Genomic DNA, 17,254 nt, shown 5'->3' on the forward strand with positions numbered 1-17,254 from the left:
AGTTCTATATTAAGATATTGGAAAGTGATAATTAAAGAAAAAAAAGAATAGAAAGTAATTGGACAAAATAAGAAGGAGATAAATGCTGATATTTATTTTAATATCTTTATCGAGGCCATTCTCTGTGTCATTTGATTTTCAAAGCTTGGTTTTCAAAGGTGAGTATGACAAGCATTCCCTGCTCTCATGCAACTTACATTTAATTGGGGAAGACAAAATATAAAATAAAATAATACTATCGTTAAAAAATGACCACCAGAAATGATAGATGCTATCAAGGAATTAGAAGAAAATATTCCAATAGAAAGTGACCATATAGATATTTTTTATTAGATTGGCCTGTCTGAGGAAGAGATAATTTGCCTGTAATCTCACTGCCTAGTAGAAGCAGTTAAGCCACAAAGACCTTAGTGCAGGAACAAGCTGGCTGAGTTCAAAGATGCAGAGCCTGGCTACAGTGCAGTGAACAAGGTTGAGATTGTATGAATGAGAACATATACTTGTATAGGCCAGTGTAAGGTGTTTGGATTTTATTTTCAATGTGATATGAAGCCACTGGAAGAGTTTAAACACAAGATGACATCATTCGGTTTATGTTTTAAAAGAACTCTGACAGCTTTAAGGAAAATGAATTTTAGAGATGCATGATGGGAAGCAGAGAGACCCTTTGGGACCTTGCAACCCTCCAGGCTAGAGACTGTAGTGACTTGGACCAGGATTCAGGAAGGAAACAGTTTCAATAGAAAAAGAGGCCAGGAGTCAAGTTTGTGTGGGAGGAAATAGAGATGGATGATGTGGGAACAGGGGCAGCTGACATCGTCTTTTCTGCATGATTTGACTGTGAGGTTTGGAGGCTAGAAATAAGAAGCATTAAACATATTCATGTAAAGCTACATTGAGGATGTTCAGAAAAGAAAAATGTAAAGGAGAAAATGAGCTCATTGCAGAAGGAAAGGGTTTAATATTTGAAACAGAAAAGAGCAAGAATAAAGAAAGCAATTCCATGAACGTAGATGGTACTTGGAATGTTATAAATCTTTCCATAGTTTAATAATTGAGCAAGCAATCTCTTCCTTTCTTTCCTTTCTCCTTTGGAAGAAGAATGGACACAATGGTTAAAATAAATAATAATGGAACAGAAAGCCTGGCAAATGTTAATTTGTGCCGTTATAGACTCAGTCCTCTGGAACGTGTAGATCAACATCAATGAATATTTATTGCGTCGGCTGCCACTGGGCCCTCTCTGAGTCTCAGGGGAAATGAACAGGAAAGCCACAGTTTGAGAAGACTAAAGCAAAAACAACATAAAACAAAAGTAATAATAAATAATAATAACAATAATAAATAACAAAATATTTTCCTAAGAGTTTCCCTTCTGAATAGGGCTGGTTATGGAAAAAAGGCCAAAGAAGACTGTGCAGGAGGCCAGAGAAACTGAAGGCACTTCTGAGTGAAATTCATGCTGGAGACTAATGTAGCGCATGTGACCCAGCTCCTCACAAATGTGTCCTTTTAGCTCCTCAACTATGCTTATCTGAATAAAGATCAGGAATACAATAGTCATGATATCTTAATTTTTTTAATATTTTATTGATTTTTTTTTTTTTTTTTTACAGAGAGGAAGAGAGAGGGATAGAGAGTTAGAAACATCGATGAGAGAGAAACATCGATCAGTTGCCTCCTGCACACCCCCTACTGGGGATGTGCCCGCAACCAAGGTACATGCCCTTGACCGGAATTGAACCTGGGACCCTTCAGTCCGCAGGCCGATGCTCTATCCACTGAGCCAAACCGGTTTCGGCAGTCATGATATATTAAAAAAAACACATACAAAAACACACAACTTCCCAAAGTGGGAGAATCTCCTGCAGTGGCCAGAACAGCTACAGCCACAGGACCGAAACACGTTTGTCTTGGCGCTCCAAAAGAGAAGGAAAGTTGAGCCTTGATGGCATATTTTTTCCTACAGGGTGTTCCCTCAAGCAGAAATTGATCTCTGGGAAGCTAGACTAAGAGATGAAATATTTTAGTGGCATTATATGAACATGTTGTCATTCATGTCTGAAATCATGTCATGATAATAATCCCTTATTAGATATACTGTTTGTTTCAGTATCACCAAGCTCTGCCAAATTTCTATAGTAGAAACTATCATGATGTTACTGACAAGAAGTGGAGATGTGCCTGGTAGCTCAGAGGTTGCACCGGACTATCACCACTATCTCTCAGTTCTAATGTATGAAGTCTGTGCTTCCTCCAGGAAGCAGGGGATGGTCGTCCTGGCTCCTGAGCTAAACCCACAAAACCTGGTCCCTTGGAAGAGTGTATGTGTCGGGGGAAATGTGCGCAAATACTTCCAGCACAGCCTGCAGATTGTTTCTGAAAGCTCCCAAGGCTTCTGGATGATTCCTTTTTTTTCTATAATAAGCATATAAAAGGTGAATTTCTATGGCCTGGGGGTTGGTGTGAGTTTCATTCATGGTCTGCTTTGCTGCACTCTCTTTAAGCGTTGGAAGTGTATATGTCATCTCTAATTGGAACTCCCAGGCAGAAATGATGCCATCAGGGAACTTAAAATATGTGGCCATATGAATCACCCTGCAGACCAGCCATTTTGCTATAAAGCAAATAATTTACATTTAAATAACTTATCTGCATTCACCTAATTTAAAAGTAATCTTTATTCTTTCTCAACTAATCCCCAAACTTATGGACTAGTTTGATCATATTTGTGCAATAAAATTGAAATTTTCAGATATGGTAGGTAATCAATTTTAGTCACCTCATCTGCGTTTCCAATCTCATTACAGATTGCAATTTTCAGTGCAGATTACATGATGACCCATCAGTGGCTTTGTTGTTTCTGAATTACCGATTCCTTGCCGACTGCCAGATAAGAACAAAGCCTATGCATCAGGCTGACAGCTTGCAAACAGAAAATGGGCTTGTAGGATTGGATTTAAATCCCAGGTGTAGGGGATAATTACCACATCACTCATGCAGTAACTGAAAAATGGTATTTCAACAAGAAAAATTACATTCCTTTTATAGTGCCAACAGAAATCATTATTTGAGGCTTCACACTGATTCACTGTATCATTACATGTGCACTGTACTCATTAAATGTAATGTTTGTTGCAACATAAAAAAAGTTATTGTTTTAGGTACTTTGGTGGAGCAGGTAGCTGAAATTTAAGGTTTGTGGAACCTTGATGGCATAGAGGTCGTTTGGACTCTAATATATACCACGCAAGAGAAATGACAACCCGGACGCTGAGCTCTCCAACCGGCTCCTATTACAGGAGGCGTGGATGGATAGTACAAAGAAAATGGAGTATAAATCTTTTGTTTTAGAAACCCCAGCCATTTAACCCTACAGTCTGTCCAGAGGAAGAGGACAAATAATGATTCAAATCTCCTCGACAGAGCGGTGCTGCATAGAGCATATTTTAACATTAGCTTTGAGATCATTGAAGCCCAAATAGACATTCTAAAGGACGGAAAAGCAGAGACTGCATTCATTTGAAAAATCATTAAAGAAAACAGTGGCAGACACATTGGAAATGCACTCCTCACCCCTGGTGTTTGGTCCATCATCCACAAGGCTTGGTTGTTTCCCAATGATTCCCAATTAAAGCATGATCGGCAGAGTCATCTGTAGGTGCAGAAGGCTACATGTCAACTGCTGAGAGCAACAACCCCTGCCGTATTAATCGGAGTCCTAGTTATGTTGATGGCCAACTGGTTTTCTCGTTAAGATGAGCAGAATAGCGCAAAAGAGGATAATGCTCTCAGATTTGCTGTGCTCTTGCATAGACCCCAAGAGGAGGCACTGACTATTGATAATAGATGATAGATGATGATGATATATAGATAGATAGATGATAGATAGGTAGATAATAGGTAGATAGGAGATCGATGATAGATAGATAGATGTTAGATAGATAGATAGATAGATAGATAGATAGATAGATAGATGATAGATAGAATTTTATGTCAGCTAATTGCATCTTTGCTTGAATCCTGAAATTAATATAATGAGCCTAACTATATGCAGAGAATAAGACCTTTTGTGAAGAGGCTTACAGTTGTGAAGAGCTGAAATATGCATTTTTTTTAATCCTCTACTCCTCTCACCTCTATAGTCTTTTTGTCTTGACAGTTTCTTCAGGGTAGCTGAGTTCTTATCAAAGCTGAAGTAGGTTAACAGTCTGGAAGGCATGCAAGGTTTTCTAATTTCTCTCTAAGCTTAGGAAGGCACTTGCAGCAACGACTTACTGTTTTCTAACTGTTAGTTCCTATCTTGCTATATCCCAAGAGGAAACGCACCCAGCAAATGTTAAAGTAGTGTATACAGATATGCTGCCTGCTCTCAAAGAACTCATATTTTAGTTAGAAAAGAGGGACATGAAAGTAAAAATTATAAAGTTACAAAAGGTTATAAATATTAGGGGCTGAGTGACTAACAGGGTCAAAGATCCTACAGAGGAAACAGCATCTCCTGGTTGAAGGAGGCTACATACAGAATGGAAGGACAGCCCTTGACTCAACCAGGGAAGGGTTAAGGGAACTCCAGTAGTAAAAGCTCTCTTTAGTAGTGACCACAAGGTAAGTACTATTCTCCTGGATGCACGGTTTTTCAAAGACAGAGACTGGCAATGTTGCTGGTACTTATCTTAATCTGAACCTTAACACACAAACAATAAAAATTTATATGCACCCTTTAATGTAAAGCACAGTGCTAGGCTTTGAATTCTCACACCAATCCTATGAGGTTATTACTGCCCCGTTTCAGAAAGGTGGAAATTGACACAGAGAGCTTAATAGCCTGCCGAATGTTGGAGCCAAGATTTGGACCAAGCCTGCCTTTCGGCAGAGCCTATTGTCTTAATCACTACGCGGTGTGATTAAACGCCTTCACAGTAGATACAAAAACCTAAAACATTTTTTTAAAAAGCAGTTTTTGTTCTCCTCTACAAAGCTACACTCCCTAACCCCAGTCTTTTACCAAGTAAAAAAAAAATCAGAGCTACTAAGTAAATAAATATACGTAGCATTGCCGGGACTGGTTTGGCTCAGTGGATGGAGCGTCGGCCTGCGGACTCAAGGGTCCCGGGTTCGATTCCGGTCAAGGGCATGTACCTTGGTTGCGGGCACATCCCCAGTAGGGGGTGTGCAAGAGGCAGCTGATCGATGTTTCTCTCTCATCGATGTTTCTAACTCTCTATCCCTCTCTCTTCCTCTCTGTAAAAAATCAATAAAATATATAAAAAAATAAATAAATAAAAGAACTGCAGAGTCAAGAAAGCTCTAGTTTAAAAAAAATATATATATATACGTAGCATTGATGGCCATTTTAAAACTATGACTTCAGCATCCAATTAATAGTCATAACAACACACGTCTCAAGTGTGGGCCACGCCTTCCGTTTCATTTGAAGAGTACACCCCGAGCTCCAGCTGTGCCACTAGTTAAATTCTGTGTCGTTGGCGGCATTTTGTTCTACTTCTTGCAACGCAAAGCATAACCTATTCCACCCACTCGGAAACTCAGCAAACTTAAAGAGATAAGTCCCTTTGCAAAAATGCCTCAGAGTTATCCCTCCCACACACACAGGTTTTACCAGGGAGAGCCAGGGGTTTAGATCTGGATCAGGTGGTCATATTAGAAAATGCATTAAATGCAGTCCAAACAAGTCCAGATGCAACATTACCATTCTGTTCTGCTCCTGACAGCACTGTGGAGAATGGGATTTCTCTGTATCCATGCCTTTGGGGCCTTACATGGCATGGTTTAATCGGGGGTCAACATGAGGCTGAAGTGGAGATTGTAAGCTGTGTTCAGAAATTAAAACTGACCGGACACGAATGTTGTTTCCCACCTGTGCAGTCCTTATAGTACACACACCTAATTTTCCACATGAAAATCCCTGCACCTTCCTAATTTTGTAAGAAACTGAGCAGCCACATTCATCTAAGAATTCCGTGCAGGAAGGCTGATCAAACGCCTCCCCTATGTGAATAAATTGGCTGCGCCCAGAGTAAGAAAATCTGCTGTGTACTCTTAAAAGGAACGCGTTCAGAGCATGTGTGATTTACAAACTATCCAGTATTTTTATTGCAACATGAAAATAAATGGGTTTGGTTCCCACTGCCACTCAGCTCTTTCTCCGGGGGCCGGAGGGGTGGCCTGTGTGGCCTGGTGGCTTGGCCTTGTGCAAGTAGGAGAGAGCAGCTGCTTACATTACCTTGGGAGAACGCTCTTTGAAAGCCTCTCTTGCTCTAAAGAGCTTTGCTGCTTAATTTTGTTTTTCCTGAACATGTTCAATGTCGCCTGTTGGTGCTGCCTCCTGCTGCCGCTTGTTCACTGCTGGGTTGTACAGGGTCTCGTGCTTGGGAAAGGTGCTGTGCAAATTACACAGAGGATATTTCATTGCGTGGGAGTCTGGGCCAGGCCGGGGACATCTCACGGCATTAGCAACTGGCGGTCCTCCAGCCTGGGAGGTGGGAACAGGAGGTCGGGGTGTGGTACACTCCTCACGCCATGCACAGATGAGTGAAATGATTCCTAGTAGCCTCAAGTCACACAGGAAGGGGAAGGATGCCCAGACATAAGCAGAACAACAGCCATGCATGTGCCTTGCACATTACACCATTGCATCTCTAGTGGTAACATGCTTTTACATTCATGACAAGAAGGGGGTTTTCCTTGCTTCCTTGTTTCTGATCCCAGGGTTAATAGTGCTTGCATGATGTATTGTCCCCATGAAACATAGGGCGGGTGGGGTGTGGTGGGGGGAGGGGAAAGGGACAGTGAAGTTTGTCTCCTCTGGGCAAGACTAAAATGTAGCAGTGAAGACAGAGTAGTTAACCATCTGTCCTCTGTCTGCAAGTGCAAACTTTGCCATGTACCTTCAATGAATTTGTTCAGTGGTCTAAAAATGTGAATAAATGGTTGGATCTTTGAAAGTGAAACACAAATCCTGTTGCAGTTTCCATAATTCCGGGGTAGCCAATACAGCCATAATGAACATATGCATTGCTTAACCCAAGACGTGAAATTTAAATTTCTACAGTATTCGTAAATTGGATGCTTCATAAAACTGAGTCTGGAGATGATCTATGGCCAGTGGACTATTTTTGATCTTTCCTAACTGTTCTTAAACCCAGAGGCTCAGTAGAATTGCTCTAGGGCTGGCTCTTTCACTTAATTAAAATTTATTAATTACCTAACAGCAACATAAATCTATGCTGAGTGCTTAGGGAAGATGAACAGTATCTTATTCTGCTTTCAATCATTTCATATTCTCTTAGAGGTTTTAAGCTTCCCAAATTGGCTACAATATCAATAGAAAGAGGTCTGAATTATAGACTCTAGAAGACTAAGGTCATTTTTTAGGTGACTAGAGAAAGATTCTTGTAGGGGGTGCCTTTGAGTTAAGCCTTAATGAAAGGCTAGAATTTTGAAGAGCCGAGATGAGGAAAAGAATTATAGCGAGGATGGAATGTAGACTGTATGTTCAGAGTAGTTGAAGAGGGATACCAAATGCCAGCATATATTCATTTGATAGGTAATAGAAATAGAGGATCAGGAGGCTGTTGCTTAGAAGAGTGACATAAGCAAATATTTAGAGAGATACATAAAAAATGAGGCAGAGACCAGTTAGGAGGCAATTGGTAGTCCAGGTAGAAATAGAAAGGGCTCAAGTGAGAGTGGGAGCATGAGAGAAAGAGAAGAGGAGACAAATGTGAGAAGCATGGAAGGCTTGCACACACAGTTGATGGAGCTCTGAGCCTGAGCACATTTCATATCTAACAGAAGGCAGGGGGAGGACGAACCAAAAAGAGAAGACCGAGAAAGAACAGAAAGAGGGGATTCAAATCAGCATTGAGTATAACAAGAGAACAAAAAAAAAGAGAGAGAAAGATTTTTTCTCCCCCCCCAAATCAGAGCCCGAGGTCAATAATATCAAATGCTGTAAGGTCAAAGATAAGAATGATAAATGGCCACTCAGAGCCAAAATCGGGAAGCCATTGTTCACTGCCAAGAGGAGTTTCTGATTACAAACATTAACCAGTGAGAGTTGGTAGGGAAGTAGACTCATAGCCCTGTCTTTTAATACGTTGAAGTACTAGTGTAACTTGCTTGGGAAGTTGGGAGAACAGGCACTAATAGGTGGATGAGGGCCAGGTAGACAGGCATGGCCTTCTTCCTGGAGAGCATTTTGGTCATAAGAACTTGAATTGGGAAACCCCTTTGCTCCTTCAATTACATCTCCTTTGAATTAATTTTAAGGAAATACATTTTGTTGTTCACTTAAAAAATTACCTACAAGGATGTTTCTTACAAGTGTTTATATAATGGTGAAAATTTAAAATAACCTAAATGAATTCTGAAACATCCACCATAGAACATAGAACAAACATAGCCCTTTGAAAATCTCTTGTATTAAACAATAAATCTTATGACACAGAAAGGAGTTTATAATTTTTATCTGTTATTAAGTGACTTAAACAATATAACATAGTAAGCAAGGTGAGATTTTATTTTAAAATGTAATTATACATACCATAAACATTATTACATATATGTATACAATTATGATAGATACAGCCAGGTATTATTGTTTGTCTGTTCAAACCCACTTTATGCACATCTCAACCTTGCTCTCTGAATCCTGGTTTCTGACGTAGTTGGGCCACCAGCATAGGCTCCCTGGTGCTGTAGTAGGGTCAGTACAATGGGAGACAAGGGCAGGGGAGTGGAGTGAGGGACTGCATATGTATTTCTTCAACTTCATCCCAGTTTGGCTATCTTGATCTCTTTGCAGACCTCAAACAAAGTACTCAGCTATCCATGTTGGGTTCTTCTCCACAAGGTTTTCTCCTTCTGGGTCCCAGTACTGCTGTTTTCCCTCACTCTTTCAGGCCCACAGCTGATAACAGATACATATTAGATATGATGCATTATCCCTTATGGTTTCCCTACATCCTGTGGACCTTTTAAAAGTACCCCCTAATTGATCTCTTTTTTTTATTTATTCCAAATTGATTTGCCTATTTGAGTGAGACCTTAAATAATACGTGATATTAGTCTTAATGAAAACTATTTCCTCTACTTGGAAAATTCCAAGTGTCCCTGGAAGAGTTTAATTTATTTAGTCTGTTGTGTGTGTGCAGCTAGAAGTTTATGCAATTTTAGGGGCCCCTCTTTAAGATAAATAACACACATTTATAAATATAAATTTAGATATGGAAAAGGATAGGTATTTAGAATGAGAAAATAAATAGCAATATACTATAAATTTCAAAAACTAATTTATAGTACAAAGCTTCCCAAATTAAATATATATATGAATTAACCTTCTGACACACTTCTCTATATAACCTTTTCAACATGTATTTCTTTATATGACAACAAAGTAATCTTCCATTTTCAGTAGAGAGAATACAAAGATAAATTGATTTTTCTCCTAGCATGGGTGAAAATGTTTTAATTGGTAGTTTAGGAAAATTCATTTACATTTCACAGTTTATTATTGACTAGTGACCCAGTGCATGAAATTTGTGCATGGGGGTGGGGTGTCCCTCAGCCCAGCCTGCACCCTCTCCAATCTGGGACCCCTTGGGGGATGTCTGACCACTGGTTTAGGCCCAATCCCACAGGGTTCAGATATCCCTCTCTCAATCTGGGACCGCTGGCTCCTAACTGTTCACCTGCCTGCCTGCCTGATCGCCCCTAACTGCCTGATCTCGCTCCCAACTGCCCTCCCCCACCAGCTTGGTCACCCCCAACTTCCCTCCCCTGCTGGCCTGATCTTGCCCCCAACTTCCCTCCCCTGCCGACCTGATCTCGCCCCTAACTGCCTCTGCCTGCCTGATCATCCCTAACTGCCCTCCCCTGCCGGCATGATCTCACCCCCAACTGCCCTCCCCTGCCGACCTGATCTCACCCCTAATGGCCCTCCCCTGCTGACCTGATCTCGCCCCCAACTGCCCTCCCCTGCTGGCCTGATCTTGCCCCCAACTGCCCTCCACTGCTGGACTGATCACCCCTAATGGCCTCTGTCTCAGCCCCTATCACCATGGTTTTGTCCAGAAGGAAGTCGGATGTTTGGAAGATGGCCGGTTGACCTGGTCTAATTAGCATATTATCCTTTTAGTAGTATAGATAGATTATATAGGATAGGATTGCTTAAATGGGGGGTAGGGGGAGCCTTTTTCCTTTTTCACCAGGAGGAAGATGCTCTTGGCAGACAAAAACACATAATCTCTATATCTGGACTGATAGCCAGCCATATGCACTATACTGCCAAACCAGTCATTAAAAAAATGAACCGCTTTCTTACACCTTATACCAAACAGCTGTTGCCCTTAAAACCCCGCCCTAGCCCCCACCTTAGGTTATGCCTTTGCAGTTCACCCAGATTAGCTTCTGATTGGTCAGTTTCTATGCTAGTCAGCATCAAAAGCTCCGCCTCCTAGGCGGCCATTGACTCCTCACACTTGACCCAGATTAGATTCTGATTGGTCAGTTTCTATGCCAGTTAGTGTCTCTGGGCCTATCAATGGGCCTGATCAGAGAGGTGGGGCTGATCAGCAGCCCCTATGGAGCCCCAAGAGAAAGAGAGGTGCAGCTGCTGCCCAGGCCCTGAGAGAAAGAGAGAGGCAAGGGCTGATCAACAGCTGCCATGGAGGCTATGGATCAGACCCTGCTTCTCCCTCCAGGCCTCTCACTGGGCCTGATCTGCAGCCCCCTCTGCAGTCAGAGCTGGGTTGCCACGGTGACCCAGCACTGACTTCCGGTCTGTCGAGCCTTCGGTCGTTTGGGATGTTACACACTCTGGGTTTTTATATATTAGGACTAGTAGCCCGGTGCATGAAATTCGTGCACATTGAAAGGGAATTAATTAGATGAAATATTTTAATATTGCTATTTGCCCTTTCTCTATAATAAAAGTGTGAGAGATAAAAGGAAATGAGTACAATGTATATGAAAATAATATATAAATTTATTAATAAGTAAACAATAACAAACTGATATAACAATAACAAACTCGTAATATAAAAACAACATTGATGCAAATAATGATTGATAAAGTGATTAAACTTATTCTAATATCTTCCTGTATACCACATTAAGAGTAAAAACATTTTCAGAGTGCTTGACTAATTTCCCTTGAGATAAAGTATTTACAGCTTTAACTTTAACGTAACATGCTCTTTGAACTCAAGAGAAAGCAACAGCCGTAACTGGTTTGGCTCAGTGGATAGAGCATCGCCCTGTGGACTGAAAGATTCCAGATTCGATTCCGGTCAAGGGCATGTACCTTGGTTGCGGGCACATCCCCCATAGGAGGTGTGCAGGAGGCAGCTGATCGATATTTCTCTCTCATCGATATTCCTAACTATCTATCCCTCTCCCTTCTTCTCTGTAAAAAAAATCAATAAAATATTTTTTAAAAATGCTTTAAAAAAAAGCAAGAGAGAAAGCAACATATAACTGACCATGTCCAAAAATGGGTTCAGGTAGGAATATCCCTACTCTGTCTAGAGTTTGTCCTTGTGATTTATTAATAGTCATCACAAATGCTGGCATAACAGGAAAATATCTTCAAATTAATTTAAATGGGTGGCCAGTGTCAAATGGGGACAAATCAATTCTTGGAATCAGAACAATCTCTCCCTCTGCAGATCCTGTTAATATTTCAGCTTTGATAATGTTAGGTTGCAATCTTTTGATAATAAATCTGGTACCATTACAAAGACCCCATTTACTATTAAGATTTCTCAATAGCATGATGATTGCACCCACTTTCAATTTTAATTTATGACACGGCATTCCAGAAGGAGTAATACTATTAAGAAATTCAATAGGAAAATTTTCCTTTTCAGCATCATCTGTTGAGTCAATGGAATCACCACTCAAATAGGCATGAAAATATCCATCAAGTATATCCAAAATTTCTTCATTTAATTTTTGAACATGCTCATTTTTTGAACAAAGAATTGCATGTTTAGATATATTTTTAATATTATCTATAGATATACTATTTCCAAAGATGGCTTAAATAATAGATCCATTAAAAATCATATCATGGGGAATTTCAATAATATCCATTCCTAAATGAAAATTGCTATCAAGTTTGCCATCTCCAAGTTTTACTAACCATTCACTATAAGCAGAATCCTCTGATCTCATATTTGTTTTAAGAGACAACTGTCTGAAACATCCCCAAACACTACAGTACTTTAAAACTTATTTGTACTATGGCCAATCGTATAGCATGGCAACACAAAAATCCCCTCTGAAAAGAACTTTCCCACCAAATGCAACATTCAAATTAGCGCCAGCGAGAGCTTTATATGTATGGCACGTGTGCGAGTCAAAGTTTATTTTTATATTTCCAGTGAGTCATATGTACCAGTTGGTCAGAGGGATGGACAAATGTCGGTCACTTAGCCTTTTATCTATACAGATTATAAGTCATGATTTTAACTTTTTAAAAAATTATCCTTTAATACCTCCAAAACACAATGAGTAAGAATCTGAAGGTTTATGTGGCTTCTATTTGGTTTCTAGGACAAAGTTCTTTCCTTTACCCACCACTCACTTCTCTCCTTTTACTCTTGAATGTTAATTCCAACATAATTTTTGTAACACCTCTTGAAAAGGATCCCACCAAGTTTTTGATAGTCCACATGATAAAACTTACAGAAAAATACAGCATGAGACTTTCATTCTCTCACTAAGTTCTTCATATAACTGTAATTCCTCAGCCTCTAAAGAATGAAAAAGGAGAATAAAAGTGCCTTCTCTCATTCCAAGGCCTTTCTCAGTCAGGCAACCACAAAAAGAAAGAATGAGCCTACAATTCATGCCATGTAATCTCTATCAGGCATAATTCAAATCAAATCCCATCATGCAAAGTCTGGGATAATTAAAATGTATAAGAGAACAGTGGTGACCTGGGGGAGAACTTATGAAACCTTGTCTCCTGCTTTTGCTGACTATTCTTTTCGTTATGCTAGACTCCAAGTCCCTATCGGGGACCTGGTCAGATGGCTGTGGGTGCTAACCCACGCCACCTGGATCCGCGATCGGGGACCTGGGCAGGCGGCTGCGGGTGCTAACCCATGCCGCCTGCCCTGGTCCGTGATCCATGATCGTGGACCTGGTCAGATGGCTGTGGGTGCTAACCCACGCCACCTGGATCCGTGATCGTGGACCTGGGCAGCCTGCTGCAGGCATTAACCCACGCTGCCTGCCCTGGTCCATGATCCCTGATAGGGGCTTTGAGTCAGCTGCCACTGGCGATGGCTGACTTGAAGCCCTTATCCGGGACCTGGTCAGGCTGCTGCAGGCGCTAACCCACACCGCCTGCCCTGGTCCGAGATCGGTGATGGCGGACGTGGGCAGCCGGCTGCGGGCATTAACCCACGCTGCCTGCCCTGGTCCAAGATCGGTGATGGACCTGGGCAGGCAGCTGCCCTGGTCCGTGATCCCTGATCGTGGACCTGGGCAGGCGGCTGCAGGCCTTAACCCACACCGCCTGCCCTGGTCCGAGATCGGTGATGGCCGACCTAGGCAGGCGGCTGCGGGCTTCAACTCACGCCACCTGCCCGGGTCCGCGATCGGTGATGGCGGACCTGGTGATGGCGGACCGGGGCAGCCGGCTGCGGGCTTCAACCCATGCCGCCTGCCCCGGTTTGTGATCGGTGATGGCAGACCTGGTCACCCGGCTGCCAGCGCTAACCGCCTGCCCCAGTCCACCATCATGGCTTGGATCTCACTGGCATGGGTGCTGCCCTCTCCCCCCGCCATCTTTGCTGGTTTAACGTGTATATTTGCTTCTGATTGGCTGGTGGGCGTGGCTGGTGGGCGTGGCTTATGGGTGTAGCAAAGGTGCGGTCAATTTGCATATTACTGTTTTATTAGGTAAGATAATATCATGTCAATATTTAAGAATGTTGTTAAATTTGAGAAAATCTTTCTCATATTATGTGTGTGTGTTTTAAGATTTTAAGCAAATATTGAGTATAGTCTTGGCAGGAGAGAACTTTCATTTTCACCACTCATTAATTAGATCAGATCCTCTTTAAAAAAAAATTACACATCAATGACTGAAAGAACTTTCCACAGACTAAATTGCATTTCTGCACATTTTAAATTTTGTTTCTCCTTCTCCGTGCACATTTTTGTAGTGTCAGACACTATAGGAAACATTCATATCAAGATATAATCTCTGGTCCTGCACCTTTGTGTCCTAATCCTGGGTGAGCTGACACAGTATGTGTGAGGAATATCCTGAAACCTGTTTCTACTTTGGGATGCCTAGCAATAACTTAACTACACATGGATCTGACTGCAAACCACAGAAACGTATTCCACTAGCTGAATTGTTTCCAAGTCAACTTTCTCCTAATAATATCTTCAAAATGCCTGTGCCTCTTTAAGACCACCTGAGCCAAGGGGAAGTATATTGGAAGGGCTGTTAGAATAGAAAGAAAAAATGGTCTTAAAAACAATATAATGGTCTTAAAAACATATATTGCACAAGAACACGTGACCATAAGAACACATTGGAAGGGACCTATGTAAGTACAGGATGCTGAAGTGTATGTGTCTTAAGTAAATTAACCTCTCATTGTAGTATAATTAATGGTTAAAAAAACACATTTGTCCATAAAATCTTGATTTTTGTCTTAGTTATAAAGATATAGAACCTGGCAATTGATGAAACTTATACCAATGTGCAGATGTTCAATAAATATTTTCTTTTAGATTACTAAATTGACTAATACGATGTGAAAAGATAAAAAGAGTAAAAAAGAAAACAAAGCTAATAGGATATGTTGAAGCATGGTTATAGAATGAACAATCAATTAGAAGAGGATTAAACAACTCTAAAGGAAACAGAAATGATGCAGTAGAGAAGAGAAAGTTGAGTAAGCTCCCAAAAGATTATTTCATTCTTCTCTGTAAGGGAAGGTGGGTAAATCATAGCTGAAGTACATGGATATATTTGAGATTTAAAGAGTAAGAGACCAACCAGTTAGAAAATGAACTGATGGAAGTATATTATAAAATTAAAAAGGGAAAAACAATAGATGGTGGCAGAGAACTCAAGGTTCTATAAGTAGTTTGAAAATCTATAATTTTAAAAAATAATTCTGCTCTCTATAAAAATTCATTTTAACATCTCAGTCACTATTGTTACAGAGAGATTATCATAATCTTTCCATGGATAATTCAATCTCCTGAGACATTACCAATAGAAGCAAAGCTCTCCATCATTTTTTTTTGGCAGCATTATGTGGACTAAACAAAATGTATCTGCAGACTCAATCCTGCCCACAGGCACCCCAGCATGTAATCTTTACTTTAGAGCCATTCAACAGCTATAAAAATTATGAAGAAAAAGTCTGTTCCCTCCCATCACCTCCAATGACCTGTTTTTGCAAATCTACAGGTGGAGCCAGGGAAAGCTGGGTGATTGCATTATTGCCAGAAGTTTATTAAACATGTTAATTTGTTTGTCAGAGCGATATATCTATTATTCTAAAGCCAACATGATTAACCCTCACTAATGGTGACATGTCAATAGAGGGGATGCCAAATTAATAATTGTTAGGCTAAAGAAAAAAATTAAGAATACAGTCAATTGATCTGATTTGCAGAGGGCCTCTGACCAATGAAGATGGAAATCAACAGGTATTAATAACAAGGAAAGTTTCCATTTTACCACTTCTAAGCCTGATGCTAATATAGAGCTCTGCCCTTTGCAGCTAGTGTTCTCTCTGATGACAAATCCTTTGACTGACAGACATCACCACTCTGTAGATAAATGCATCATGCCTTAGCCAGCAGGGGAAAAGAGATTTGATTTCATTGTTACACTAATTAGATAACTAACTCCATTTAACAGCATTATCAACAGAAAGTAAGTGCTAAGTGTGTGAAGACAACTTCACCAGGCCTTATAAAACAGTCAAGGGCTAATAGCTTCAAATTCATCAAAACAAATGTGTAATCTGGGATTCAAAACAGATACGGAGTTTCATCATATCAGTGATAAATTTGGTTCTTTAACCTTCTTCCCCAGAAACACAGATCCTTAAGGAGAATAGAAGGGGAGATTTTATATAGGCTGGGCCATGATATGCTTTTTTTTTCATTAGGTATTAAATCTCATGCCCAAGTAGTATGGACTCCTCCCATCTCTTCAAGGTGGAAAAAGAACTGAGTTGCCCACTGTGAGATGGGAACTCTTTATTGAGCTTTAGCCAACTATGCTAAAAAATTTACAATGAAGATATTCCCACATCCTCAAGGGAAGCTGGTTCTGTGTCTAAGTGAGCTTTTCTCAACATGTTTTTCCTAGTGTTTAACCTGAACCTCCAATTGTTTCAGTTTAATCCCATTTATCCTAGTTCACTCCCCAGAGGCCACACTGTCTAAAGGGAATGCTACCTCTGGGAATGAAATTGCAGTCCTGGATGCGCAGGGTTATCAAGGCTGCTAGGAAAGGAGAGAAGATAAAAGAAAATGCCTCAAGGGGTCACAAATGGTCCAAAATTCAATATAAGTCACATTATACATTCTGTATTTATGAGAGATGATCTAAATAAATAATAACTCTAAATGCATCAGTAAGGATGGATAGGGGAATGAGGAGATAAGTGAGAGACTATATACTATATATCAGAACACTTTACAATGATTCCCTGAAATAGTCCTAGAATTATCAAATTGACAGCTTTTTAAATTCATGGGAAGAAACTGTAAGAAGTAAGAGGCATATGGGTTACCTGAGAATAATTCAAATGTGATGGATTCAGTTCCTTATTTCATAGAATTGCTAGACCAATGGACTAGAGAAATTAAGGATTATTCCCAGGTCTCTGTGCTCACTACTACTTGGTGGATAATGATGGGATGGTGAAGACTGAAAGAAGAGGTTAGGTGGGAAGAGGATAAAATTAGTTTGAGATATCATGAGATATCCATGTAGATATCCTATGTAGACAATTGAATAGCAAAATGTGGAAATCAAGAGACAAGCTTGGGTTGGAAAAATATTTTTGTAAAAAGATGACTAACTAGGTAGGAGAAAAAAAAATAGAAACATAGGAGAAAAAATTGGATCATATGGTGTCATAGGAGTCTGAAGGAAAATGTTTCAAGAAGATAATGGTAGTAACTGTGTTGAGTGTTACTAAAATGTTGAGTATTATGAGGAAAGAGATGTCTC

This window comes from Eptesicus fuscus, chromosome 5, assembly GCF_027574615.1.
Source record: "Eptesicus fuscus isolate TK198812 chromosome 5, DD_ASM_mEF_20220401, whole genome shotgun sequence".
Lineage (NCBI taxonomy): Eukaryota > Metazoa > Chordata > Mammalia > Chiroptera > Vespertilionidae > Eptesicus > Eptesicus fuscus.